Below are 27676 nucleotides of genomic sequence, written 5' to 3'. Positions count from 1 at the left end.
AGAATCCAGTAGTTTAAAAAAAATAAAACTTCCTTCAGAACCAGATAATAAATAAAACTGTAGGTCTGGATTATTGGATGCAGATAAAATGCTGGTCATTTCAGCACAGAGAGTAGAAAAATAGATACCAGAAGCTACAAATTTTCTCAAAAAAGACATAATGAAGACAAGCTTATCAACTGTTTACAGAAAACACCACATACACAAAGCAATAAAAGAAAATTCCTTTGCCCACTCCTCTTTCTATCTACTATGTCCTAAACAACTCGTCCTGCTCTGCTTCAGGTCTGTTTTACTGTTTGGGACATGCTGTTTGTTGGTGTAGAATTTAATACCAAAAGTCTTTATATAAGAAGTCTTTAGAAAACATCTTCTAGGTCAAATCCGAATTGCTTCCCACCCCCTCTGGCTCCTCCCTGTTGCTCCAGTTGAAGGGGCATTTGGAGCTGTAGTGGCGTCCAAAAGTTTTATTCAAAGAGGAGTCGTAGGGACTTGGGGCTGACAATCCCGCCGCTGGTAGGATGAGCCGTGTCGCACTGTGGAGGATAAATGCGTGTCTTCATGTGTGTGGTCTCTGAAGCACTGACGTTTACTTTTATATGCAAGTATTTCATTGATCAATGTAAAACTTTCATTAGTTTTTGCTTTTGCGTGACTTTTTAAAGTTATTATACCAATGTTGTTATGTAATTTTCAAGCGCTGGCTGCTACGTGCTAACGGAGATGACTGGTGAGTATTGATGACTTCCTCGAGCGATAGTAACGTCCAAACTTGAAGACACTTGGAGGGATAAATGTAGGGATTGGGAGAAGCCCAATGGGTGGAAAAGCAATTCAAATTCAGGCGTAGATACAAGTAGCAAATAAAACTGCTCACTTAAAGTCTCCATAAAATAACAACAGGCCTTAACTTGACCCAATCCTTTCACACCTTCCTGCTTGCTCTGTTCATTTTCTTTTATATCACAGTTTCTCTTGCAATATATCATGTAGAAAGGACCTACAGGCAGAGCAGAAGTCGGCGTGGAACACTGGCCCGTCTTAATTCACTAATGGGTTTCATGGGGTTTGCAGTGGTGCTGGAACATTGATTTAAAGCATCATCGATCGTCCAATTGAACGAGCCTGAGGAGAAGGAGCACGTAAACACACTGCCTTCCTCTCTTACTCAGAGCTGTGCAAAAATTGTTCCGAGTTCATTTGTTCACTTTTTTGCTAACGATTGCTCCAATAAAATAATTCATAAATTTCATCTCTACTGTTCAGCATATTTCGTGAAAAAACGAATCGCTAATGTCCTGACAGAGAAAAAAAACTTTATGAAGTATTAATGGGACTTGGACTTTCATGTCAATAGTCTGATGTTAAAGAGGATCATGGAGCAAAAACTGGCAAATTTAATGTTGGAGAGTCACAGAAGAAACACACCAATCAATAGGACTTTAATGTTCAGCAGCTTTGTGGTGTTTGGGGCACTGTGGCTGATAAAGGCCTGGATTAAAGGACTGCCTACTGTCAGTTGCTTGACAAGGTAAAAACAGATTAATCTTTTGCAGGAGAGATGAAAAAACCAAGGGATTACTGACCTAGACTTTGGCTGCTTTCACGCAAGAATAGTCACACATACTTGGTTCAAATTGGGCAAAGAATGCTAATGTCATACCTTTGTCTGTTTTTTTATTTGTTTTGCATCCATTCACAGAAGTGAAGCAAAGATTGAAGTGGATCTAACTGCATGAAAAATTTGTTTCAAGCACTGATCATTTGTGGTCCCTTGCTGTACCGTGGTTTTTGCACTCTCGCTTTTGTGGATTTTTTTCAGCGCAATTTTGCATACTTTTCCTTTTTTATAGTTATTTTCGTTTACAGCACTGTGTTCTGTGTCTTGATTGGCTATTGACCCTGTCAATCAATCTCCTCTCTCCTGTGTCTCCTCTAGAAAATGCATTCAATTTGCCAAAGTCATATTAATCTGCAAACGCAACCAGATCCTTGTTTTCCTTCTATAACACTGGATTTATTTTTCTATGAAGGTTTGAACTTTTAGACTTTAAACATGAGAGAAAAGTGTGAAAATATTCATTTCTGTTTGCAAAAAGTGAAGAAAGTGTGTAATTGGGAGTTTTACAGCCTTCAAACAACTGTAATCCCACTTAGTGGATTTCATCTATTAGAATTTAATCCCCCCGATAAACAAGGAACGACTGTATTGCAAAACTAAAAACATGAAAATATAAATAAGCAATTGGCTAATTATCATTTAACGGTAAGTCTCTGAACATCCTCAGTACAATTCATTTTCCCTGCGAGACATGTTCCACCTTTTTGCTCCAGTTTCATGTTCTGTTTTTTTATAACTCTTAATACACAGTATTAACCCTTTAATAACCCTTTGACATTCTTTTGACTATCATAACTAGTTTACACAATTAATGTAATTCCAGCAAAATCTGAAACGGAGAAAAGCAGCCTTGCACTGATATACAACACTTTGTAAAGCATTGTATATATCTGTGCAAAGCGGATATGAAAAGCCACTTTTCTTCTTGCCAGAATCGGCTGATTCACGTTAACCCTTGTGCTTTCCTAGGCACTTTACCATTGGGAGTTGGGTCATCTAGACCCACTAGACAGTGCGCTGAACCTTTTTTCTTCAATGATTTGTGATCTTCACTGGTGTCCATGGATTACATGACATCTTTCCACCTTTATCCACCTTTGTCATGGTAGGGAGAACACGTCAATGGAAGGGGGGGGTCATCTAAGATAGCACTAGGGTTAATCACATTAACAGTCACTAGTTGCGTTTAGATGGACAAAAGTAATCGGGACAAAAGCCTGATCAGACTAAAAATGTGTCATGTAAACGCATCATTCTGAATACTGTGACCCAATCAGACTCATTTGAAACAAAATGTACCTTCTGATCGAGATGGGTGGGTTATGCAGATTGTTAATCCGATGCATGTAAACAATTTATTTAGATTGTGGGTCATTACTGCGCTGGTTTTTATGTCATGCGTAGACGTTATGTGCTTTGGAGGAGTCTTCAGAGCGCAAGCAGGTCCGGCCGGGTGCTCTGTGAAAATGAACCGTGTCTCTGAGCAGAGCAGCTGGACTGACTGCGCAGCTTCGTGTCTGCAAGCAGGGGGGGGGGGGGGGGGGGGGGGCTTTGTCACAGTGTTCGCTCCGGAGGAGGCTTAGGATGTCGAAGTCTGGCCGGCTGTTCTGCGCCAGAAAATGTGACTCCGAGCAGTCCCTTGAAGAGTGTGCTAACAATCATGTGAATCTGTGTTACCAGTCGTATCCAGTAAAAAATCCAAATTCCCCCCGTATTTTCGGGGTCAGGACCAAAGACACCCGCAAATACGGAGAACCGTCCCCACTCCCATCCCTCCGGTGAAAAAATGTCCTTCACTGTTGGGGTCACCCTCACACACCTGCCTGAGGATCGGGTCCCACGCACCTGTTCTCCATCTAATCAGACAGCCTTTATCCATCCGTCCATCAGTCTGCTTCTCAATGGAAGATTACACTGATCTCTGCTGGTTGAAACCAAGCAAAGCCGAGCCAAGCCACTTCAAGCTCCAGTAAGCCAAGCCTCAGCGAGCCACATCAAGCCAAACCCCATCCAAGCCGCATTAAGCCAAGTCACCTGGAGTCAGGCCAAATCTACTCAAGTCTCATCAAGCCAAGCCAAGCCAGGTCAGTTCCTTCTGGATTCATCCCCTCTATCCCATGAAAGAACTACTCTGGACCTACTGCCCATCTTCCAGTTGCCTCTTCACCGGATCTTCCATCCACATTTTCTACTTTTAATGAACTGCACTACTTCTAACCTAATCCCTGTCTGCTTTTGGGTCCATCTTATTCAAACCCTGACAAAAAAAAAATCCTTCGGAAACATTTTCGATGCTTTGTGAAACATTTATTAAACAACATTGTAATATTGCTCAACATTTAGAGTTTTTTTTCCAGAGAAATAGACTGTACTGTAGCGTACTTTATAACCCACATTAGGAGTGTCACTCTATCTCTCTGTGCCTTAATACCCGGAGCCTGTCCTTACTCCTTCATCAGTTAAGTGTGAGAGGTCCTGCGATTCGATGTGAGCGTTGGGCATGGCACGTCATTCATGCAGCAGTGTGTTTTGAGCATCGCTTCTTCAAGAGAAGGCCAGTTTTATTCAACAGTCATGATCATTATTCTTATCTTCCTCAGTGCATCAGGATATTTTCCGACCACTTCTGAGTCAGCTGATGCAATTTCTCCATGCAGGGGGACGAACTCTAGCAGTTCATGAACCAGTGGGACCAGCTGTTGCTCGCTGTGAAATATACTTTAGTAGCCGGCAGGGAAGCTGACAGGCCGGTGTGCTCTTCATCTCTGCTCCCCTCCTCAGAAATTCGAGCGGCACCTCCCTGGGATGCAAAACATGCGTCATTTGTCTGAGATTTTGTGATAAACCGGAGGACTCATGTGACAAAAAAAGAAATCTGCAAACACGTGAAACTGCAAATGTGTAAAGCCGAAATAAGCGGGGGAACACTGTCAAGGCTGATCCTATTCACACATATTTTAAGCGCGTCAAAAATAACCCTTCCTCCAGGTCCATGCAGCCAAGAAAAGAGTTCAGTACTGGCCACACATTTAGAAAATTATGCGCGAATAGTGACTTTAAAAAATATATACTAATAATAATAAAAGCACACTCCGAAGATCATCTTGCTACATGCAAGCAGCAGCCATGTTTTTTTTATAACAGAACTCTGCTATTTCTTCTTCCGTTATGGATTATTTTGAACATGTGTAAATGTTTGTAATAATTGGATACATTTTTTGGGCCCATATACACAATTTAATTTTAATCCGATCTCAGATTAAAAACACTTTGCAAATGTAACTGCAGCTGTTGAGTTACAATATGTCAAAGAGCGTATGTTATTTATGCAAAAGGGTTAAGTTAACCTCTCCTTTGATTCACTTCCTCTCTCAGGTGAGCCAGTACCCTCACTTCCTAATAGAAATTTGTTTAAACCAGTTTGGTTGAGATTTCCCACTTGGAAAAACACAGCGGACCACCCAAGGAAACAAACCCTGGTGTGACTCAAACCTGTAAATGTGTCCTTGGACACTATCTTCAGCTGAAGACAACTAGGATGGGCTCCAGCAGACCCCTATAACCACGATAAAGATGAAAGTGTCAGGGTGCTCGGTTCAGTCTTCTCCCCTCCCCTCCAGCTTCTCCACTCCAAATCACCACCAGCTGTCGTCACTCATCCTCATCAGCTCTGCAGTTCAAAAAGAGACTCCTTCTCATCATTCAACGCCAGTTCGTTACCCCTTATGGCGACTAAGCCTGGTCTCACGTCATGTTATGTCATGCTCTAAGTCTCGGCTCTCGCTCCAAACTAACGTTGTTCTCCTGCTCCAGGAAACCCTCGCCACGAGTGACGTCAGTTGATTCGCTTCTCGGAAATTCTCCGGTCCTCTCGACCTACGCTGACCGCGTTTGCACCTCCAGCCTCGCCACTAGCCACAACCGCATCTGGATCCACGCCAACCAACTTGACCATCCCGGAGAAAATAAAATCATTCTTACCTGCCACTTACCTGTCTCGTTCTCTGAGTTCCAGCATCTGGGTCCGCCACGCTAGGAAGATCATGACAAAACGAACTGGCCAAACCCCGGACCCAGCTGACCCAGAGAAGCTCCGCTACGCCGTAAGCCTTCAAGGCATCGCCCTGGGCCGTCAAGCTGGCGCACTATCCCAAATCGCTTCCGCCCAGGAGGAGCTTTTTCGACGGCTAGATGGACTAACGCAAACCTTAATTGACGCTACAGGACAGATAGCTTCCCCGGCTACCACGGCAACACTTCCTGCCTCTAGCAACATCGTCACTTCCGCTTCCGCCTCATCCCCGGAAAACTTCTGCCTACAGCCAGAGCCGTTCTTCGGCGACGTGGAAGCCTGCGGCAGTTTTCTACTCCAGTGCCATCTTCTTTTCCAACAAGCCCCAAGGTACTATCATTCTGACCATAGCAAATTAACGCTTATAATTAATTCTCTTCGCAACAAGGCTTTACAGTGGGCTCAGGCTTTTCTGGCGGTCAACACCATCTCCCATCTCACCTTTGAACATTTCATTGGGGAATTCCAGCTGGCCTTTGACCAACCCATAAAGCAAGAGGAAGCCACACGTAAGCTCATAGCTTTTAAACAACGCATGGTTCGTGACCGTGTCATTGATTTCAGGATTCTGGTGGTGGAAGCTGGGTGGTCAGACCCTGCACTTCAAGGGGTGTTCTACCAGTCCCTTAACGAGAACATTAAAGACCATCTGTGTACTCAACCTGAGACCAACACGTTTGAGGAGCTCATCACGGCCGACCTCCGTTCCGACACCCGTCTGAATGAACGGCAACGTGAAAGACCGTTCCAATCCCGCAAAAGTCCCGTTAGGTCTACGCAAGATGCTGCACAGCACTCCTCTCCTGGTCCCAGCTCATCACAGTCAAATGGATAAACCAATGCAGATTGGACACTCCAAGCTCACCCCGGAGGAACGACAGAGACGCCGGGTGGAAGGTGCGTGTTTCTATTGTGGCAAAACCGCACACCAGGTTAACCAATACAATGTGCGGTTAAGCTCCAGAGCCCCCCTGCTAGGAGACAGGCCGCGAGTGGGTGATGTTCTTCCTGCTACCAAAGTTTTCCTCTACGTTCCTGTCAAAATAGTTCACGTTTCTGAAATTATGGAGCTGCAGGCCTTAATCGACTCAGGAGCAGAGCACAGTCTTATTGATCACAGCATAGTATCTCGTTTGTCTTTACCCACAGAAAGACTTCAGGCCCCAGTTACAGCTGCCGGTTTGGGAGGTCAACATCTGTCCGTCATCACGCACTGCACCGAACCCGTCCTGCTTATTACTTCGGGTAATCATAGAGAACACATCCGGTTTTTTGTTACCCACTCCCCACAAAATCCCGTCATGTTGGGGTTTTCCTGGCTCCAACATCACAACCCCCAATTCGATTGGAGTCGCCTCAGTCTCTCTAATTGGAGTGATTACTGTTTCGCTGTCTTCAGTCCGCCGTGCACACCGTTAGTAACCTCTCTGTTATCGAACCTGAGGAGATTGACTTATCCAACGTGCCTGAATGCTACCATGACTTACGTACGGTCTTTAGTAAAGCTAAAGCTAGCTCTCTGCCACATCACAGCCCGTATGACTGCTCCATCAATCTGTTGGAGGGTGCTTCGCTCCCCAAGGGTAGACTGTTTAACCTCTCTGGTCCTGAGAAAGCAGCTATGGAGAGTTACTTCCATGAGGCACTTTCTTCGGGACACATTCGGCCTTCATCTTCCCCCGTCGGGGCCGGTTTCTTTTTCCTGCAAAAGAAAGATAAAACTCTACGTCTCTGTATCGACTACCGCGAACTTAACCAAATCACCATCAAGGACCAGTACTCCCTTCCTCTAATCTCTTCTGTATTCAATTCCATTCAAGAAGCCCGTATTTTCTCCAAGCCCGATTTACGTAATGCTTATCATTTCGTCAGGGTGAAGGAAAGAGATGAATGGAAAACCGCTTTCAACACCCCCTTAGGTCACTACTAGTACCTTGTCATGCACTTTGGGCTAACCAACGCCCCAGCAGTTTTTCAGCGTCTCATAAATGACGTACTCCGGGATTTCATTAACCGCTTTGTGTTCGTTTATCTCGTCGACATCGTTATTTACTCCAAAGATCCGGTTCAACACCAGGAACAGGTCTGTCAGGTACTTCAGAGACTATCCGAAAATCAGTTATTTGTCAAGGCCGAGAAATGCCAATTTCACACCTCCGTAATCCCTTTTCTCGGGTATATTTTCGAGGCAGGCTGTATTCATCCCGATCCCGCTAAGATCAAGGCCGTGTCTTCGTGGGAGCCTCCCACCACATGTAAAAAGCTCCAGCAGTTTCTTGGGTTCGCTAATTTTTATCGGAGGTTTATCAGAAACTATAGTGCCATTGCCACTCCGCTCACCCAACTCACATCCACTACCAGGTCCTACCTATGGAATGACGCTGCTCAGAACGCTTTTGACACCCTTAAGAAACTGTTTATATCGGCTCCCATCCTCATACAACCCGATCCCGCCAGGCAGTTCGTGGTCGAAGTGGAAGCTTTGGATTCCGGCGTTGGGGCCGTCCTCTCGCAGCGCGAGGATAAAACTGGAAAACTTAAACCTTGTGCTTTCTTTTCGAAAAAACTCACTCCTGCTGAGCGCAATTATCTCGCATACTTACGTTCAGCCAAGAGACTAAATTCTCGCCAGGCTCGTTGGTGTCTGTTCTTCGACCGATTTAACTTTATCATAACATACAGACCAGGTAGTCGCAACGTCAAGCCGGACGCTCTCTCCAGGATGTACTCCTCCACTGACGATCAAGACGCCGCCAATACCAACATCATCCCAGACACCTGCATCATCGGTAACCTAACTTGGGACATTGAAACCAAGGTCATACAGGCCCAAAGTGAGGAACCCAACCATCCTAATCCTTCCGCTGGTACCCTGTATGTGCCTGCATCCCTTAGGTCCGAAGCCATAACCTGTGCCCACGCATCACGTATCGCCTGCCATGGAGGAGTGGCTAGAACCCTTAACTTCCTCTGCCGGCGCTTTTTCTGGCCCTCCATGGGCAAGGACGTAACGGAGTATGTAGCTGCCTGTTCCACCTGCGCTCGCTCCAAGTCCTCCAATTCTCCGCCCTCTGGTCTGCTCCATCCATTGTCCACTCCTAGCCGTCCTTGGTCACACATTGCCGTCGACTTCGTCACCGGACTTCCTCTCTCCCAGGGTAATTCAGTCATACTCAGCGTCATCAATCGCTTCACTAAGTTTGTACACTTCATCCCCCTGCCTCAGCTTCCCTCCGCCTCTGAAACCGCTGAGGTCCTGGTCCAGTTTGTCTTCTGCCATCATGGGATCCCTTCCGACATCGTTTTTGACCGGGGCCCTCAGTTCGTGTCACAAGTATGGAAGGCCTTCTGTTCCGCCCTGGGTGCCACGGTCAGCCTCACATCTGGGTACCACCCGCAATCCAACGGGCAGGCAGAGAGGGCCAATCAAGAGCTGGAGACCTCTCTTCGTTGCCTGGCTGATCGTAATTCAACGGACTGATCCAAATATCTGGTTGCTAAAAAAACTATTTTATTAAATTGGAAAAACAAGAAAAATATAAATATAAGTCAATACAGAAATCTGCTGTTTGATCATATCAGCTTGGAAAAAATGTCATCAAAAATATATATATCTGGTGTGAGCTGAATCTGCACATAACATCCCCCATCTGCCACAGGTTTATCTCCGTTCGAGGCTGCCCTTGGGTACCCACCACCCTTGTTTCCATCCCAAGAACTGGATCTGGCTGTGCCCTCCATGCAGGACCATCTCCGGAGGTGCCAGGACATTTGGCAGCAAACCAAGGCTTCGCTACCACCTATCAACCAGGTCAGAGGGTTTGGTTGTCCTCACGGAATATTCCCTATTCCGGCAACTTCTCGAAAACTCGCTCCCCGTTACATTGGTACATACACCATTGATAAATCATTAACCCCACCTGTGTCTGTCTCCGGCTCCCGGCTGCCCTCAAGGTCCACCCTTCATTCCACATCTCACAGATCAAGCCAGTTCTGGACAGCGCGCTTTGCCCGCCTTCCGCCTTCCCTCCACCCGCCCGGCTCATCGACAGCGCCCCCGCCTACATGGTCAGTCGTGTTCTGGACGTCCGACGCCGGGGTCGTGGCCATCAGTTTTTGGTGGATTGGGAGGGTTACGGTCCAGAGGAGCGCTCCTGGGTCTCCCGCTCCCTCATTCTGGACCGTACCGTCATTGATGACTTCTATCTCGACCACCCGGATCGGTGTCCTGGACCGCCTGGAAGCAGTCGTTGACGGGGGGTACTGTCATGATGCTCGGTTCAGTCTCCTCCCCTCCCCTCCAGCTTCTCCACTCCAAATCACCACCAGCTGTCGTCACTCAACCTCATCAGCTCTGCAGTTCAAAAGGAGACTCCTTCTCATCATTCAACGCCAGTTCGTTACCCCTTATGGTGACTAAGCCTGGTCTCACGTCATGTTATGTCATGCTCTAAGTCTCGGCTCTCGCTCCAAACTAACGTTGTTCTCCTGCTCCAGGAAACCCTCGCCACGAGTGACGTGAGTGTGACTCTTGATTCGCTTCTCGGAAATTCTCCGGTCCTCTCAACCTACGCTGACCTCCAGCCGCTGCTCCTCCAGCCTCGCCACTAGCAACAACCGCTTCTGGATCCACGCCAACCAACTTGACCACCCTGGAGAAAATAAAATCATTCTTACCTGCCACTTACCTGTCTCGTTCTCTGGGTTCCAGCATCTGGGTCCGCCACGCTAGGAAGATCATGACAGAAAGAGGTACAAAAAATTGATAGATGCTGATAAACTGCTTGGTTTCATCAGACATGAGGTCATCGCATCATTGGGGATGCCAGGATAGAGCTTTCAGATCATTTCAGTGACTTAGAACAAACCATCATGTCTGTTGAAACCCAACCATGTCCCTAAAAACATTTTCATTCAATTGAGCTGATAATTTTAAAATCCTTTCACCAGTTTAACCAACAATGTTAATTTATCACATCTTAAAGTCCCACTTTAATCCTATTTTGATTGTAAAAGCATTTCCAGTGGTCTTTTATTTATGATTATGCCGTTTTAGCCAAAATCTATCGCGTTCAAGGACACAGCTGCAGAGCAGCAGTAGTTCATTAGTACAAAAACATTTTCTGACTTTTGTGTACGTCTGTTTCATTCGAAGGCCCAGTGTTTGATGGTAAAAGTCTTCTGTAAAATAGTAAAACAATGCTAACAAAGAGTACAGAGAGTCTGTTAGCTGTTAGTTGCTCCCAGCACTCCATCCAATCATTTTCTAGGCCCACACACGAGTGGGGTGTGGTGGCGTGCAGGATGAGAGGCGGAGTGCGTGATTGCTTCCAGCAAAACTGGATATAGATGCCCCTTCATGTGAGCAGCTGTGACTCTGACCAGAAGCAGTTAAAGCAGCAGTATTGTAGATTGTACAAGGATGGAGGGAGGAACTCACTAAAAATGTTCTGACAAGGTGGTGAACTTGTGGTAGATTTTGTGTTAGAGCTGTTGGAGCCTTTGACCGAGAATTATAAATAATTAGGTTTGATTTATTTCGCAGCCCAAAAAATATAATCTGTATCTCAAAGAAAGAGGAAAGCTGCCCCAAAGTTTTTGCTCCGCATTTGACACTTTCTTAACAAGTTTGTTGTGTTATTACATTGTGTTTCTTTGCAATCACACTGTGTTTGTCTTTGATTGCAGACTGGTGCGCTCCTAAGTGAGCTGTGGCAACCGAAAATTGCTGCAAAAAAAGTCAAACTCTTGACACTGTAAATTACATCCTGCCTGCCACCATTAGGTCAGAAAGGAGGAACAAAGGCAGGGAAGGTGCAAACAAAAAATTAACTTAACAAACAGACGTTTTAAATTGAAAAACTATTTTTTGTTTTTTAAGTGGTAGCACCGCTATACCAGCATTTTTCTTTCTGTAACATAAGACTCACATTTGTTTTTGTAACCCTGTGGATCCCCTCTTCACCTGTCAGAACAGCAGAAATTGCAGTTATGCGTTAAAAGCTAAATAATATAATTGGCTGGTTCAGTGCACAAGTCAATAAATAACTGTCATCCAGACATTTTATTTGGGTTTGGCAGATGTTTTCATTATGACTGGTGCCTCAGTCACGTCGGTGATCTGCTCCAAAACAACAAACTGACAGGTTTCAGCACCCTGCTGTCAGGGTTGTTATAGGAGTCAGGGAGGAGATGAGTGTCGGTCACAGCTCTTTTCACAATGTCACACCAGCAAATACTACAGCAACTACTGCGGCCATGTTTCTGTCTTTCTCTGTCTGCTTTGCTGTCTCACATCCACAATCCCTGAAGACTTTCTGCCAGAAACCCAATCAAGTCTTAAAAATGACAACAACAACAAAAGGCCGAAAAGTAATGTAGCATCCAATTTATAAGATTTTTGTCTTTGTTTTTAAAAACTTTTCCAAATGTCTTGCTCTAAGCATTCATTGAAATAAAATGTTTGCCACGCCCCAAAAATTTGTCTTACAAGATAATAAAGAAAATGGAAAAAAGACACAAATGCCCCCCACCACCCTTCTCACAAACACATCAGTAAAATGTGCAGCAACATACAGCTGCAGTTCTAATGCAGAGCTGCATGGTACAAGCTGCAGGACTTTAGCGTGCGGTGGAACCTCAAAAAAAGACAAGTGCAAAGCCAACACCGAGTGACAAGCCTCCTACCTTCAATCAGAAGCTGCAATATAATGTCATAGCACTCTTGATAAATGACACACGCTTTCATTCACAGAGGAAATGAGGCACAGAGAGCTTATTAAATCTGGGCCTCAGTTTCCTAGCCTCTGCCCGTTGCGCTGAAGCTGCATGTTAGGGTCTCAACTTGCTGCTTTTTAAAAGTGCTGCACTTTTCCGGAAGAGGCCTGATCAATCCAGATATAGCTTCATACACTTATTTTATCATTTACTTCAGACATTTTTGACACCCAAACGCTGATTTTAACATAGCAAATTTCGTATTTCAGTGTTTTTTAACAAACATATTATTCAATTTTTATGGGGGCCTTTTCTTGTAAGACAGAAATCCAAGAAATCTGAAAGGGTTAGGTATTATGTTAAAGAAGTAAGAGGCTCCTGAGCCAAAAAAAAGACAGATGTTAACCAATTAAGATATGTTTAAGTTTTGCTGAAGAAATAGTTGAATCTCATCTGTACAAAAGCCCCAAACATTCACTACAAAGATAAAAGAAGGCTGTCAAAGACATATCAAGATCACACTCTTCTGTAAAGTAATTCCTCTGAAAAAAAGCTGGTGTGAGAGTTAGAAAAGACTGAAATGTAATTCTTTCATTTAGGTCATGTTCAGCAGAAATCTGTGTTTTACTTTAATTTTCTGAACCATAGCGGCACATTTTACTTTTTTTAGCCATGTATTTAGTTTTTGTCTTATGTACAGTTTACATGCATAATTTCTGGTCTGCAGTTAAGAAAGAACAGTATTGAAGGGTCTATCTCATGCAAAATCCACTTTTTTGAGCTTTTAAATGTATTATAATGTTAATTCTTTACAAAAAAAACAACCCCAAAGCGTTTTTTTGCTCCATTTAGGCATCTCTGAGAATTCCTCTAAAACCCTGCACTCTGAGCACCAGCCCCTCCCAACCAGGGCTCGACATAGCCATTTGTCCGCTGGCCCGGTCCTGTTTTTCGAGCAGTACGGACCACAAGACTTTATTTTTTACTTGTCCGCTCGGGCCACTAAAATATCTAACAATTAATACATTTTTCACCTTTTACAATAAAGTATATTTTGCGAAAACGTGTAGATTTACCTCGTCTTTATAATTCACTTTTTCTGCTAGTCCTGTGTTCAGACTTCAAGGGTTTCTATGGGAAACCTTTGATCACTTCTCCTTCTCTCCCGCCTGCGCGCGCGGCTGTCACTGCCGAGCACCACGCGGCACGCGCTCACTCAATTTTTTTTCAAACTTTATTGAATGTAACAATTCAATACTAAACAATGTTAAACAGCAACAACGAAGGAACAAGCCAGTGGGTTATTATTACATTTTAGGCAGATATATTTAAACTGACACACATATCAGCGCGCCCCCTGGTGGTTTTTCACCGCGATGATCATAAATCCAACACCGTCACTGAAGAGAGACTGAAGCATGTCAGAGATGTGGAAGACATGGCAGGAATAGATAGGAATATGTTAGATGGAGTGACGGGTGGAATTAGTACTATGGACAGCAAGATATTTAATGAATGCATTGAAGATGAAACTGTATGCACTAAGCTTTAAGCTGAATGTCAAAGAATCAAAGGCAACTCAAAATACCTGAATCTCAGACTCAAATGGAGTATAAGGTCAAACTACTTAATTTTGTTTTTCTTTACAACACTGTAAGCAGTAAGTATTTCTAGTTAGCTGAATGATCTCAGTAATTTAATTGTATTTAATTTTTCAATTATTTAATTTAATTAGGTAACTAAAGTAACTAAAAAGTAAATGTAACTTTGCAACAGTAACAAAAAGCAGAACCTTAAGGGCAAAAAAGTCAATAAAACTTCTTAACTATTGATTAGGAACAAATGTGAAATAGCAGTGATTAGAAGCAGCATGAAAACTTCTTAACTAGTGTTAACTACTACACTGCAGCGCTCTCTTCAAAACATCTGAAACAGACTAGAGCAGATTTAAGTTTGATATGCTCTATTTTTAGTCATTGAAAAGTGTATAAATAAGTGCTAGATGTCACCAGAATGCACCAAATTGCACCATATTAAAATTTTCCGGGGGGGCATGCCCCCGGACCCCCCTAAAGTTGCAAGCACCTGCGGAGCGGCGGGTCTCGCTGTGCGCGGTGTCGGGCCAGTAACTTTCAAAAACTACTGGCCCTGTGGGCCAGTGCAAATTTCTGGGCTATGTCAACCCCTGCCAACCCACGAAAATAAGCGCCTTCTCACATTGTGACATCACAAAGTGAGGAGCAGTCCTTCCAGGAAGAATCTGCGCTGCCAGCCCCGCCCCCCCGGGCTAACACACACACACACACACCGTCTCCACGGAGCTAGCGGTGATCGGCTAAACACTTTCATTTTATATGCACAATATGAACGTCCATCTTTGCATAAAGTTCGGATGTTTTTTATTTTTGTGGGAGAAACAGACATGCAGCCATCTAAATTGACGTCATTAAATGGGCGGCACAAATTGGGAAAGGCGGAGCCTTAGAGATCGAGTCGTTTTACTTTTAGGTTGGAAAATGAGCACCGTAAATAACTCATATGTCATTTAAAATTATTTCTTTAGTGATTCCACGGAATCATTTATTATTTTATATATCCATACAGTTTACTCTGAAAGGTTTAAGAATAGCATGATATAGGCCCTTAAATAAACGATTTAATTTAAGAATGTAGATGGCAAAAGGGTAAAAGAAATATGTAGTAAAAACCAACAAGCCACCAACAAGATTACTAAAATAAGTTGTTACCGTGGTTATAAATGAAAAACAGAAAAAAATCAAATTTACTATAGACATTCAACTATTTATTTAGGGGTTTAGCCAGTCTCATAACAAACAATAATAACTTCTTTTCAAAAGAAAATCATAGTTTAGAGGAGAAAGGTGGATGGAGCAATGATTTTTCTTACTTTAATCACTTCTCTTTGTATCTCAAGAACTTTGTGATTTCTTAGAAAAAATGATGTTTCATTTGGCAAGTCTTGTCTTTTAAAACAATATATGACCTTGATTAGTCTGTTTTTGCCTCCATTCTCTGCAGAACAAACAAAGGCACTTTAAGGCTCCAGAAATAAATAATTTTCAGCCGGGAAGCTATAAATGCTTTTAAAATATTCTTGTAAAAAAACATACCTTCCTGAGTTTTCGGGCTTAAAAAACAAAAGTCCACATGACTTCATTGGCTGAAGTCAAATTTGACCAAATAAAACTAAAATCTTGATTTAGGGAGGAAATGCGTCATCCCCATGTGTGGCAATGGTGCTTTATATTCTCACATCTATAGACGCAATTGTCTCTTGTGGAACTGTGAAATGTCAGAGAAAAGTGGAAACAAAACTTTGATACATAAAACTGTCACCTGAAGCTGACATTTAAGGAAGAAAGGGACTTTAAAAAGGACAGTGGACAGAAGAGTCCTGAGCGAGATAAAGAGAGAAAGAAAAGAAAATGATGGTGCATCTTGCCCGCTGACTCATGGCTGTCTTAGGTATTCCTAATGTCCGCAGTGAGACAATCGATCACAGGCTTAATTTTCTCACTCAATTCATCTAGCAGCACTAACAGCAAGGAGCCACCAGCTGGGCAGCAGCATCCCTGGCAGGCGTCCAGCAAATCAGCCTGAACAGGCAAGCAACACAACCAGCTCAGTAAGAGCAACAACATGCTGACCTGATGCAGCAGCTTCAGCAGCAAGACTGCCTGAAAACGTGAGAAAACAATCCATAATTTAAAACCGACTCATCATCGGAGGCCGAGCCACTCTTTGACGCTGTGAAATTTTAACAAACAGAAAAGCTGCCAACGATATCCAAGCAGGTTTTACAGTTGACTTTGCTGCTGCAAACCGCCACACACCCACACAACCACCCACGACCAGCCCATGCCTCTGCACCCCTCCCCGTCCAAGTGCCCCCTGCAGATTAGACATAAGATGGACAGTTTGTGATGTACTTAAGCTCCCGAATCCCAACCACACTGATCCCCCACACAACGGATGGAGGTGACAGGAGGGAAGACGAGAAAAAAAGCAGGTAGCAGGGAGAAAGAGGGAGAAGCTTCAGGGTTTGCAGATGGATGCAGGGCAGCAAGCGTGCTGTAGGGGGTAGGGGGGTATATTTTTTCCTTACATACTACTATCAATCTGTTTTTTTGAGCGGCCTTACTTATTATGCTGTTTCTTTCTTTTTTTCCATCCATGTAGAAACCAGCATTATGTCTCTTAGCTTTTATACTGTACAATACCCCCCAACCCGCAGAGTGCCCGAGGAGAGCGTTTTTTTTTAATGTTTTTTTTTTTATTAAATGAGTACTTGTTAATGCATCGGTGCATACAGACCATCAGGAATTATTGCAGACATACATGTTCAGTCACTTTCTGAGCTGAGTTTGAGCTTTGCAAGAGAGAGAAAAAAAGGAGCATAGTCCCTAAACAAGTTTGGAGCACAGAGAGTGAGGCATCATTAGCACCTGACAGCATGCTCGATGGGTTTCATTTTGCTCTGCCATTTGTTGGAGACACATTCCGTCTCCCCCATCCAGCTGTGCCTCCCAAAGCCCATGATTTTGCTATTACATGCAACTCCCATCAATACTCACTCATCAAGGCTGTCGTGCAATCACGGCTCTTTAAGACAAAAAGGAATCAAAGAGTGAAAGCTTGCAAAATAAGATAAATTGAGTCTTAACAAGTGGAGACTTTAACTTGTTTCAAAACTGTGGGAGGCTTTCTCACCGCATGGCTACACAGAATAGCAATGATTAGCAAATGATGAAAGACAAAAGGAGCAAGACTATGCAGAGAGATGAAGCAGCACTCGTTATATTTCTTTTAAAGCAGTAATTACACCTCTAATCCATAATGCGCTCTGAAGTGATTGTTTGTGATTAGCAGTGTCTTGCTCCATCTCCTTATTTTAAAGCTCCATATAAGCTGCACCCTTAATAAAGTCTGACGTGCATCGAAAAGGAATAGCAGATAATAAACATGTTTGGATCCAGCTTTTATAAACCGAAGTGACCTCTGTTTGGATTTTTCTGCTGATAGGGGGTTGTAAATAAAAAGTCACAGGCCTTCTCTGGCTTTGACCTGATCACATGACTTTATTGCAGCAGAGCAGGCAGAGCAAAACTGCAGATTTTACCCCATCAGGAGGGAAAATCCCCAGACGGGGGACTTTAATCTGACTTTTTTTTTTTGATAAAAAAAAGGAACCCCCAAAAATAACTTTGTGCGTGGAGTGATTTTAACCTTCACAGCCCTCCAAGTTTAAACATATATGCTGCAGTCAAGTTAATTGCAGTTGGTTCAGAAGAAGCGGACCTTTGGGGTCTAATTCCTTTGGGAAAACTTTCTGCTGCTTCCTGTCTTTTCTACTTTCTCCTACGATAAAAACTGTAATACTAAATTCTTAGACTCTCGTTTAATCGCCAGGATTTCCCTTCGGGGAGCATAGATTGATCGATAAACCTATTTGATTTGCATATACATTTTTCCACATGGAAACATAAATGTCACACGAGTCTAAGAGCTTTAAAGTGTTAAATAAAAGGGATGGAAATGACAACAATCAACAGTACTGCATTAAAAACAGCTAATTTACCTGCCTTCAGTCAGAGTTCAAAGAATTAACGACTGTTTCTGGTTTCATTACTGTCCTTGTTTTTTAACTTGTTTTCTGATTTTAGCTTCATTTTTTGGTTATTTTCTGCTCTGTGGATAACTATTCACTTTTCTTTGAGCCAATAATTCCATGCTTTTAGTTGTTCCATGTTAGATATTTTCTTTCTAACCTTTCCTCATCTTTTATTTATGGGTCAATCTGCTCAAGTTTGGGTTGTGTCATGTTTCAGTATTCAGTTTGCTTCTCTAGTTTAGTTATTTTACTTTCAGTTATGTTTTAAGGAATTACTTAAGATTTCCCAGCATGCTGCTCATGTAAACCTGTACTTGTGTCCTCAAACATGACAGAAGAACCTGACCATAAAACTATGGACTTAAAATGCACAAGTGATCATCGACCAAACAGAAACAGATATGGTGACTGGTAACAAAAACTTGGGGAGAATAGAATTGACCTTGTGAATCAGTTAAAATTTCTTTTTATAGGTTAACAATTTAAAGAGCCTACATCATCCTTTTTTTTTAGCGTTTCAGAGTAAACTATATCACTTTAATATCATATATCACCCTTGGCACACGAGAGAATGATTTTTTTCATGAAAAATTAGTTATTTTCTCAGCTCATTTTTCTACCCAAAAGTTTGATGACTCGATCTCCGAGGCTCCGCCTTTCGTTCCCTGTGGGTGCCGCCCATTTCATGAAGTCAACCTAGAGTCGGCCTCGGCAGCGTTTTCCCACAAAGAAAAAAAAAAAAACATCATCCAAACTTTTACAAAGACGGATGTCAACATTGTGGATACAAAATGAAAGCATTCAGCCGATTGCTCCACAGAGAAAGTGCGTGTGTTTTAGCTTGGTGGGCGGAGCTGGCAGTGCAGACTCTTCCTGGAAGGGGCTGTTCCTCACTTTGTGATGTCATTATGTGAAGACCCACTCGTTTTCATGGTGCTCAGAGGGCAGGTTTTTAGAAGAATACTCAGAGATGCTGAATGGATCAAAATACCACTTTGGGGTTGTTTGTTGTGAAGAATTAACATTATATTACACTTTAAAGCTCAAAAAGGCTGATTTTCCATGACATAGGCCCATTAATTACACTTCAGATTTTCCTCCATTACATTAAATATCCTTTTTTTTTTCATCCTAAAACAATTATGTTTGTCTTTGACTATGTCAAACATATTTTACATAACTATTAATTAAAACAGAAAAATTGGGAGTCCTTATAGTGAACAGTATTTTCCACACTATGAACAGATTATAAGGTGCACCATCAATATACTGTATGGTCTACTTTTGAGCTCATGAACTCATGTCATATGAAGAGCATCGAACTATACCAAACAATATGTAACTTCAGCCAAAATAGCGTATTTACAATACCTGTGACTCTCTACCCTGCTAGTAACACGTAAAAAAACACAATCTGACACCGCTACACGTTAGCCGCGCAACCGTATTTACAATAACACGCAACCTTGTTTGCAACTCATAAAAAACAGAATGACATTGTTGCAGAGCCCAGCGTCCCTCTAAAAATTTCTTCAACATCAGTGAGAACAACCAGAATTCATCTATATACAAGGCGCTCTGGATTATAAGGCGATGACGATATAACTTGCGGTATTTGAACAAATATCAAAACAACCAAAAACATATTTTCCATTTCACTGCAACAGTTTAAAAATTATACTCCAAATGACCCTCATCTACATAGGTAGGAGGTGAACATCTAACATAAAAGAGCTCCATCCGATTTAGTCAACAACATGAAGGGTTCCATCTGATTGGTCAAATGCATAAGGGGATTTATTTGATTTGTTAAATACTTCAAACGACCATAAGATTGTTTTAGCACATTTAAGGAAACCATTTATTGCAATTTTTGCCGTCTTTTGCGATATGCACATTGCACAGCTTGATGTCGCCATAATGATACATTTGTGATATATTGTGCAGGCCTAGCGCACTGTCTGTTTCTTTTTTAAGTAAAGGCTTTAAAGTTTGTCTTATAGTTCTGAAAAAAAGTTAAACAAAAAGATGAATCCCTACAATAAAAATTACTGGAAACGCTGTTTTGTTACGTGAAAGAATTACAAGAAATTGCTTGAAAAGAAAAGGAATTCATAGATTTGAAGAATCCGTTTTGCTTTCTCTTGGTAAAGATTGATTGGATTTTGATCAATGGATTTTTTTAACCAAACATTGTGGTTGAATATGAGTAGTCATTAAAGAAAACTCAAAACATAACTGAACATAATAAAGATGAAATAAATAAATACAAATAAAATATTGCAGTTTCTTAAAAGCTTCCTCCACAAACTATAATTTAAGAGATTTACATGCATTTTGTAAAGTAGAAAACATATTTGCCTTGTAAAATAACTATTCCCAAGGAAAATAACTTTTTTGCACATGAATTGAGCAGTGTGAGACCATTTGCATGCATGAAAATGCAGTCACAGCACTCTAATGAAAATGTTATTTTTCTGATAATAGAGGAGCTATATCTAGATAATTAAGCTCAAATGAGTATTTCTTTATTCAAATCGTTGTGAATCTGAAGCAGACGAAAAAATGTTTGAAAATGAGCATATTTGGGATGTAAAATATGCTATAAGCTCTCAGCAACCACGAGGGGAAGGGGGGCGGGGATCCTCTGTGCCGATAGTTCTGCTAAAAACTCAGAGATCAATTTCTAATGAACTCCTGCCGCTCTGCAGAAACTATGTCCTAGAAAACGACCTGTATTCTATTTTTTTTTATATTGGCTAAAAACGGCATAATTGTAATTAAAATGCCACTGGAAACATTTAATGGATCAAAACATGATTACAGTGGGTCTTTAGGAATTTTTACTTTGGAAGTTACCTGGTGAATGCTAAAGAGAGGCTGGCAGAAAAGGGATTCAAAAATACCACCTTTTTATAGAAATAAACTTCCATAATACTCACCTGAGTTTAAAATTTAATTAGGCTTAGCTTCAAAGACTATTCAGAACCTACTTCAAGTGTCAAAGTTTTAGCCAATGTGCATGAAAATCAGAGGTTAAGAGAGCACTGTGACCACAGCAGAGTAGACAAAAAGCACACCTCTGCAAACAAATAAATAACCTTTGAAGGCCAGTAAGGAAAAAAAGTTCAAGGAAAATCATCTTGTGGGAAAAAAAAGCAAAGAAAAAGTGCCAAAGCAGTCGGCAGGTTGTAATGATGAAGCTATTTCAGTCAGGAAGGCAATTAGATGTCAATTAACAACATTTATCTCCTGCAGATAGGACATCATTGGCCAAGAGAGGAGAGTTTCACTGCAGGAATCTGCAGTCATCATGTCACGATGACACACAGAGGTCTAATCACACCAGGAAGATCTACACACACCAAGTATGTCACAACACAAAAACAAGACGGAGGGAAGTCATTTCCTTTGTCAGCATAAAGAGCTTTTGCATAAAAATCTCCAAATTGGATTTCAAACACACACCAAAAATGTTGCAGCAGGTGTGGGACCAGCATGAGTCTGTATGTGTAATTTAGTTAAAACCACATCTCATATACAGGCAGGAAGGTGGATGTGACGCTGTTCTACCGCTGGGTAACAGATGCAGGTTTTTTTAGAGCGTCATCTTGCTCCATACTACCTCTGTCTCCCGTCTCCAAGTCTATTTACTCATGAACACCCCATTATTCTGCGTCTGCAGTGATCTATTGTTCTGTACACTCGCTCTATTTGCTCTCTCCTTGTGCTGCTTTCACTGTCACCCCCACCCCTTTTTATTTTTTAAAACATTTTCATCTGACTCAGACTATACTGTTCCCCTGCAGCCACACACTGCCCTAAGAAATGTGCTGTTTAATTAGATTAAGTTGAATATTTCAGTGATTTTGGAATGAAAGCTATGACACTTCAGAGGATACAGCCATTAATACAGATGCACTGAAGGAACATGACGCAACAGTTTTTTTCAGATAAGTAAGAAAATGCATATGTGTTACAAACTAAACTGAAATTTAAAGCAAAAGCTTTCAGGTTTCAAAAGACAACTTAAATAAAGCAGAATGCTAAACTGTTTGATCAGTTCCAGTTTAAAAACAAAACATTCATTCTACAAAAAAATGCCAAAGTTTTCAAGTTATAAAGAACAAACATAAAATTAGCAAACATTTTGGTCAACATCCCATGAATAAGCTAGAGACTAAAAGCAAATTGTCAGAATGTCTTCTGCTAGTTTGGACTGTGCAGGTCTGACCTTTGTTGTTTTTGCTGGAGAATCAACGTTTGTTTCAGTCAGATTGAGCATCCTTGGTGGCTCTGCTTCAGCTGATAAAAAGGGTTTGTGGTATTTGCAGTTTTAGAAGGAACATGGCTTCTGCACAATTTGCAGTACTCTGTTTTTACTTAATCTGTTTTTGTCAGACTTTGAATAATGGAAATAACTCAACACAGGGGCCGAAATTCCCCTGTGTTGAGGTAAAAATCTACCGGCCAAATCATAACACTATTTTACACGAAAATGCCTTGGGCCTTTAGTTTCTGAACTTTGTTCTGATTTCTTTAAGAAAATAAAATTGCATAAAAGTAATTCATAAATGGTATGAACATGTTTTTAGTGTCGTCTAACTATAAACTCAAATTCAAACATGCTGAGAAAATAAGAGATTTATGATAGATTTTCGAATTCTTCCTCCACGTGATCACATTTTATGTAAAATCATAACAAAAAACAGCCTGTAAACAGTTGAATGTTTTGGGTTATTGATATTATATATCATTGACATTGAAGCTGTGGTGCTCTCACGAAGGAAGGGGGCAGGAGGATTCAGCACATCTGACAGGTTGGTGTAACGGCTATGTAATGCTACATAGACGCTGCTAAAACACAATAGATTCAATTCTGTTACTGTATTTATAAAATACAATTTTTATAAATGGCCTATGAATTAATTTTGTTGTATTTATCCGCCACGTCCTAAAGTCTGACTTTAATCCGGTCCGTGATGACATTTAGATGACACACGAAACAGCTCATTAGCGTCATAGCTTCAGTGTGTAACTACACAGCTGGCCAACTCTACACTTTTTATTGAACTTTGTGTTGCTGCTGCATATCCAGAAGCTTTATCCTCCAGTTCTTTCTGGATCCTGTTAAAGATCGCCAAATGGCCTGCTGCTTTATCAGCCAAAGCTAAACGCTACAGGGTAGTGAAGTGACCGCGGGGTTGGGGGATGTGTCACGTGCGTTTTTTTTACCTCACATGCAGACGGTAGACGCTTTGTACAACTTCAGATTTTTAAAATCAATAAACTAGATTTTAAAGTACTTTAAAGTTGCATAAAGAAGAATTTGATATCTTGGAGAAGCCCTTATATAATTTTCTCTGACTAATAATTCTCTGATGTTTTTTTTCCTCAATGTTGATGTCTCATAATACCCTCTCCAACTGAGTTATATAAAAAGTTAAGAAGACTGATATTATATACTGAAACTAAATATGACTGTTTTCCCTCAACAGTTTCAATCTGAAGAGTGACGTGTGCGGCCCCATCAAAGTCTTGCTATAATCATATTCCTAGACACCAACATGGAATGACCCATTTACAGAGCAGAAAGCTCAAGCTGCCACTCTGATGCTGAACTGAAACAGGAAAACCCTAAACCATCTGTCCGTGTGGGATTCTCACCTGTAAAGGAGAGAAAATGCTTTGGTTTTTTGTTTATTCATCAGGTGTATGAATGTAAAACATGGGAGTGAACTAAATATTGAACCTGAGTTTTCCCCTGTGTTCCTGAAGCAGACCTTCAGTTTAGTTTTGTTTTAACCCTCAGATTAACTGAGGATAAATAATAAGACAAAAGAAAGCACAATCAGTTCCCATCTACATTCAGAGTTAATCTTCAACTGATGATGGACCCTAAGTCCATTTCATTCTGATCAATGAAAATAGAGTACACCAAAACGTTCATATGGAGCAAAAAATACTTTAAGGGTGTAATCAGACTGGAAAAGTCCATCGATCTGGACCGACAATGCTTAATTTGGTCCGTGTCGAGTCATGAACCTTATGTTTGTTCTGTATTCAGACTGCCTTCAATTGCCTTCAAAATCAAAGATAGTAAACAAAACCATGCGACTTTGGCCAGGAATTACAAGGGCGGGACAAAGCAACGAGAGAAAGATGAATGAAGTCCTGTGCTTTGCAGTTCTTGTGGGGATAGTTCACTTATTCATACTTTATATTTCGATGACCAATTTTGAACGTCTGTATCGACGTCAAGCACAACACTTTTTACTTGTTACTTTGGTCCAGCGGAGGAATGCTGCAAGGCAGTTACTGAGGCGACGGCGACTGAGAAGATACGCTGACAAATGTTTATGACATATAGATTGTTGGGGAAACAGTGTGAGAAGCTATGTGTATCACATTAAAAGTTGTTTTAATGAGCCTGCATTTATCAAATCACCACCCAAATATCAATGAGTTGGTGTGTCCTATTGTCATAGTTGCTAACTTCCTATTCTGTTTACATCCTGTAACACCTGGCTATGGTGGCAGTTATGAGCGGAACAACTAGAGAGAATCTGAGCTCAGTCTGATTGGAAACTAACTGAGACCACCTCAAAAGATGGGTCCCAGAGGGCGTCCTGGTCCTGGACCAGTGTCCATTTGGTTGCATTCAGACTAAACATTTGTTCCAGTTTATTGGGGGAAACAAACTCTGGTTTAGTTTAAGAAAACCAAATCTTGGTTCATTTCCAATCAGACTGAGCTTTGGTTCGCTCTGAGATTTCTTAGACTGAATAGGCTCTGTGCTCGCTGCGGAACAACTGGATCAAAATGGCCATCGTTGCCGGTCATTACGATGTAAACAGAGAGCCGCAGAGAAACATGAAGCAACGATGACACACAGCAACTCATTGAAATGTGGTTGGATGAATGCAGGCTCTTTTAGCCTTTAACGTGATACACATAGCTTCTCACATTGTTTTTTCTGACAACCTAAACATCATGAACACTTACGAGCATACCTTCTCAGCTGTCGTCTGCTCGGTAACCGCCAGTAACCGCTCAATAACCGCCTTGCAGTGCCTCAGCCATGCCAAAGTAACAAGTAAAAAGTGTTGTACCTAACGCTGATACAGCTGACAAAATTGGCAAGCGAAATATAACGTTTGAATTAATGAAGCACAGATTTTCCATTATTCTCTCTAGTTGCTCTGCCCCGCCCTCACAATTCCTGGCCAATGACTGAAGAGATCTACAGTCACTTGCTTTTGTTTACAAGCTTTAGTTTGAAACAGGAAATTCCGCTTGTCCCCTGTCTGAAAACAAACCAAATGCAAGGTTCAAGACTCGATCAGTGCCAGATTAATCGTACTCAGTCTGAACTAAATGACTTTTCCAGACTGAATACACCCTAATACAACTTCAAGTATGCAGCTTTCTGTAAAACTGCTTCCTTTAGTTTGGGAACTCTATTTTTTATTCTGTTTTAATCAGATGTAAAATAAATGACCTTCATTTTAACGATGCAACTCACATCATGCAATAATAAACAAGCTGAAGGCTGACTTTAAATGAATTTACAACTTTCACTGGAATGTGTTGTGTGGGGTCCGGATCTTCTCCTAACCCCATTAACAGGAGGAGGAGGCTGCTGCTCATGGTTGCTCTCATTTCACATCAGAAAACACTCTGTTCCACATTGGAACACATGCAGAAAACAAACATGCAGCTATTCAGCAAACAGTCAAAAGCAAAGAACTGTCTGTAGACAGTCTGTAACCACAGTGTCACTCTATCTAAATAGAGGAGGAGGCTTAATGGACACACAATTGAAGTTGAGGTCTCCTGTGGTTGTGACGTCCAAAGACAAACTAATGAGACGTGGGATCGTTTTTATTAAATGAGAAGACAAGAAAAACATCAACATATGACTTTCACTTTGCTGTTTGTGCCGTTTCTCATAGATGATCAAAGAAGCTGCGTCCATGTCACGCGTGGCGCATGCATGTGACTGAAGCATACTAAGTCACAGCCAAATGGAACACTTGGAGAATAGAAATGACTCAGGAAAGCCATTATTGTGTAACCCCCGTTTCCCCGCTCGAAGCATCAAATCTGGATTGCAGTACTAGTAGTTCACAGTCCCAACAGATAACCAGATTATTTTGATTCACTGGTAAAAACGCAAACTGCCACCAGGACCATTTGATGTCTAAAAAAGGAAAGCAGTGTTGCCGCTTATTATTACAGCGTTAAATGATCCAATCCAGCAGAAAGAGACAACTGTTTTGGTCAAACTGCGGAGCAAAAGCGTCAGACAGCCCCAATCTGTCAGATTGCATTAGTTGTGTCAATCCGAATGTCCAATCCACATTTGTGCATTAAAAAGCCTGTCAGGAGAGGAAGCTGCCACGACAAGTTGAACTTACCAGTTTGGTTGGTGGGAATTCCCTTTACATTGTACTGCAGGTGTCGGTGCGCTGCGCCTCCTCCAGCACCGGACCGCGCTCCACTCCAGCGCGCTCCAGGACAGCCGGCTGTCAGCCAGAAACGTGACCGGAATATTTTGACTCCGTTTTGTCATAAATATTACAGCGGGAGGGGGGAAACCCTCCTCGGCTGCAGATGCGGGCTGATGCAGTCAGTCAGTGCTGCATGCATGCCCACAAATCTTTCACTCAGTCTTTGCAGGTTTCGTCTTTGAATTCCCGCACTCCAGGCGCTGCGCCGCTCCGCTCCGCCGCGGACTCGCACAGCATCCCACACACGGACCAGCCAAACGCATGATCATGCGCTAACCGGCTGTATCAAAGACGCTCCATCCCAGCCACCACTACGGTGATCTGCGAGCGGGGGAGGGAGGGAGGAGCGGGGGAGGATTGAAGGGGTAATGCTGGAAAGGGGAGGAGATAGCGAGGAGGAAGGAGGAATGGGGGGCTGCGCGTGTGTGTGATGTGGGTAGCCTCTCACAAGGACGACCTGAAATTACTCAAGGGTGAATGCCCCTCTGTAGTCATTCTATGAGATTTCCAAATGCGCTACCGTCCCTTTCTCCTCCTCTCTCCAAACATATTACGTACACTTGACTTGATCTCCATCAAAGGGAAATGAATGGATATATGATGGTATATAGATAATACCTACCCCCTCGCATTGCAGATGAGGATTTAAAAGTACGCTATTCTATCTCCACTGCAACCCAGTGATGAGGAACTTGAAATCGGAAGCCATAAACTCAACAACAAACAGCATCGTCCATCTGCAGAACATTCAGCCAAGGGCTGCACGCAGGGATCAGCCTAATTGATTGGTAAATTTGTGACCTTGTAGGACAATAAATAGAAGGTCCTTGTCAGAGCAGCTCTTACCCTGATTCACGGACGGGTGTTTTTAGCAACAGACATAAATACTGTGCAAGTGAATGTATGAGATAATGTGCAGGAGGGGATTAAGATAAAAGGTGTGAACAGCTGTCTCTGTGGAGAGCTGGGGAAGCTGACTCACTGTTCAAAAACTCCCTGAAAGAAAATCAAATTATAATAAAATTACCATTAACTTCTCCCAAATGGGAGAAAACCTCTGAAGTTTACATTCATTTGTCATTAAACCTTTTGTATTAAGTGAATGAAGTTATTATGCCAGC

At 42.1% G+C, this 27676-nt stretch overlaps 1 protein-coding gene across 1 annotated transcript in view; it reads right to left on the bottom strand.

Annotated features, from left to right (window-relative positions):
- Positions 1-27137, bottom strand: part of LOC101170421 (probable G-protein coupled receptor 22) — a 32736-nt gene extending 5599 nt beyond the window's left edge. The window contains exon 1 of the mRNA XM_011474658.3: positions 26463-27137. The gene's annotated coding sequence lies outside the window, so the exon portion shown is untranslated. The remainder of the gene's footprint in view (positions 1-26462) is intronic.
- Between the last annotated feature and the right edge of the window lie 539 nt (positions 27138-27676).

This window comes from Oryzias latipes, chromosome 5 (assembly GCF_002234675.1).
Source record: "Oryzias latipes chromosome 5, ASM223467v1".
NCBI lineage: Eukaryota > Metazoa > Chordata > Actinopteri > Beloniformes > Adrianichthyidae > Oryzias > Oryzias latipes.
The sequence above is the reverse complement of the archived record's forward strand: the minus strand, read 5'-3'. Positions and strand labels throughout refer to the sequence as shown.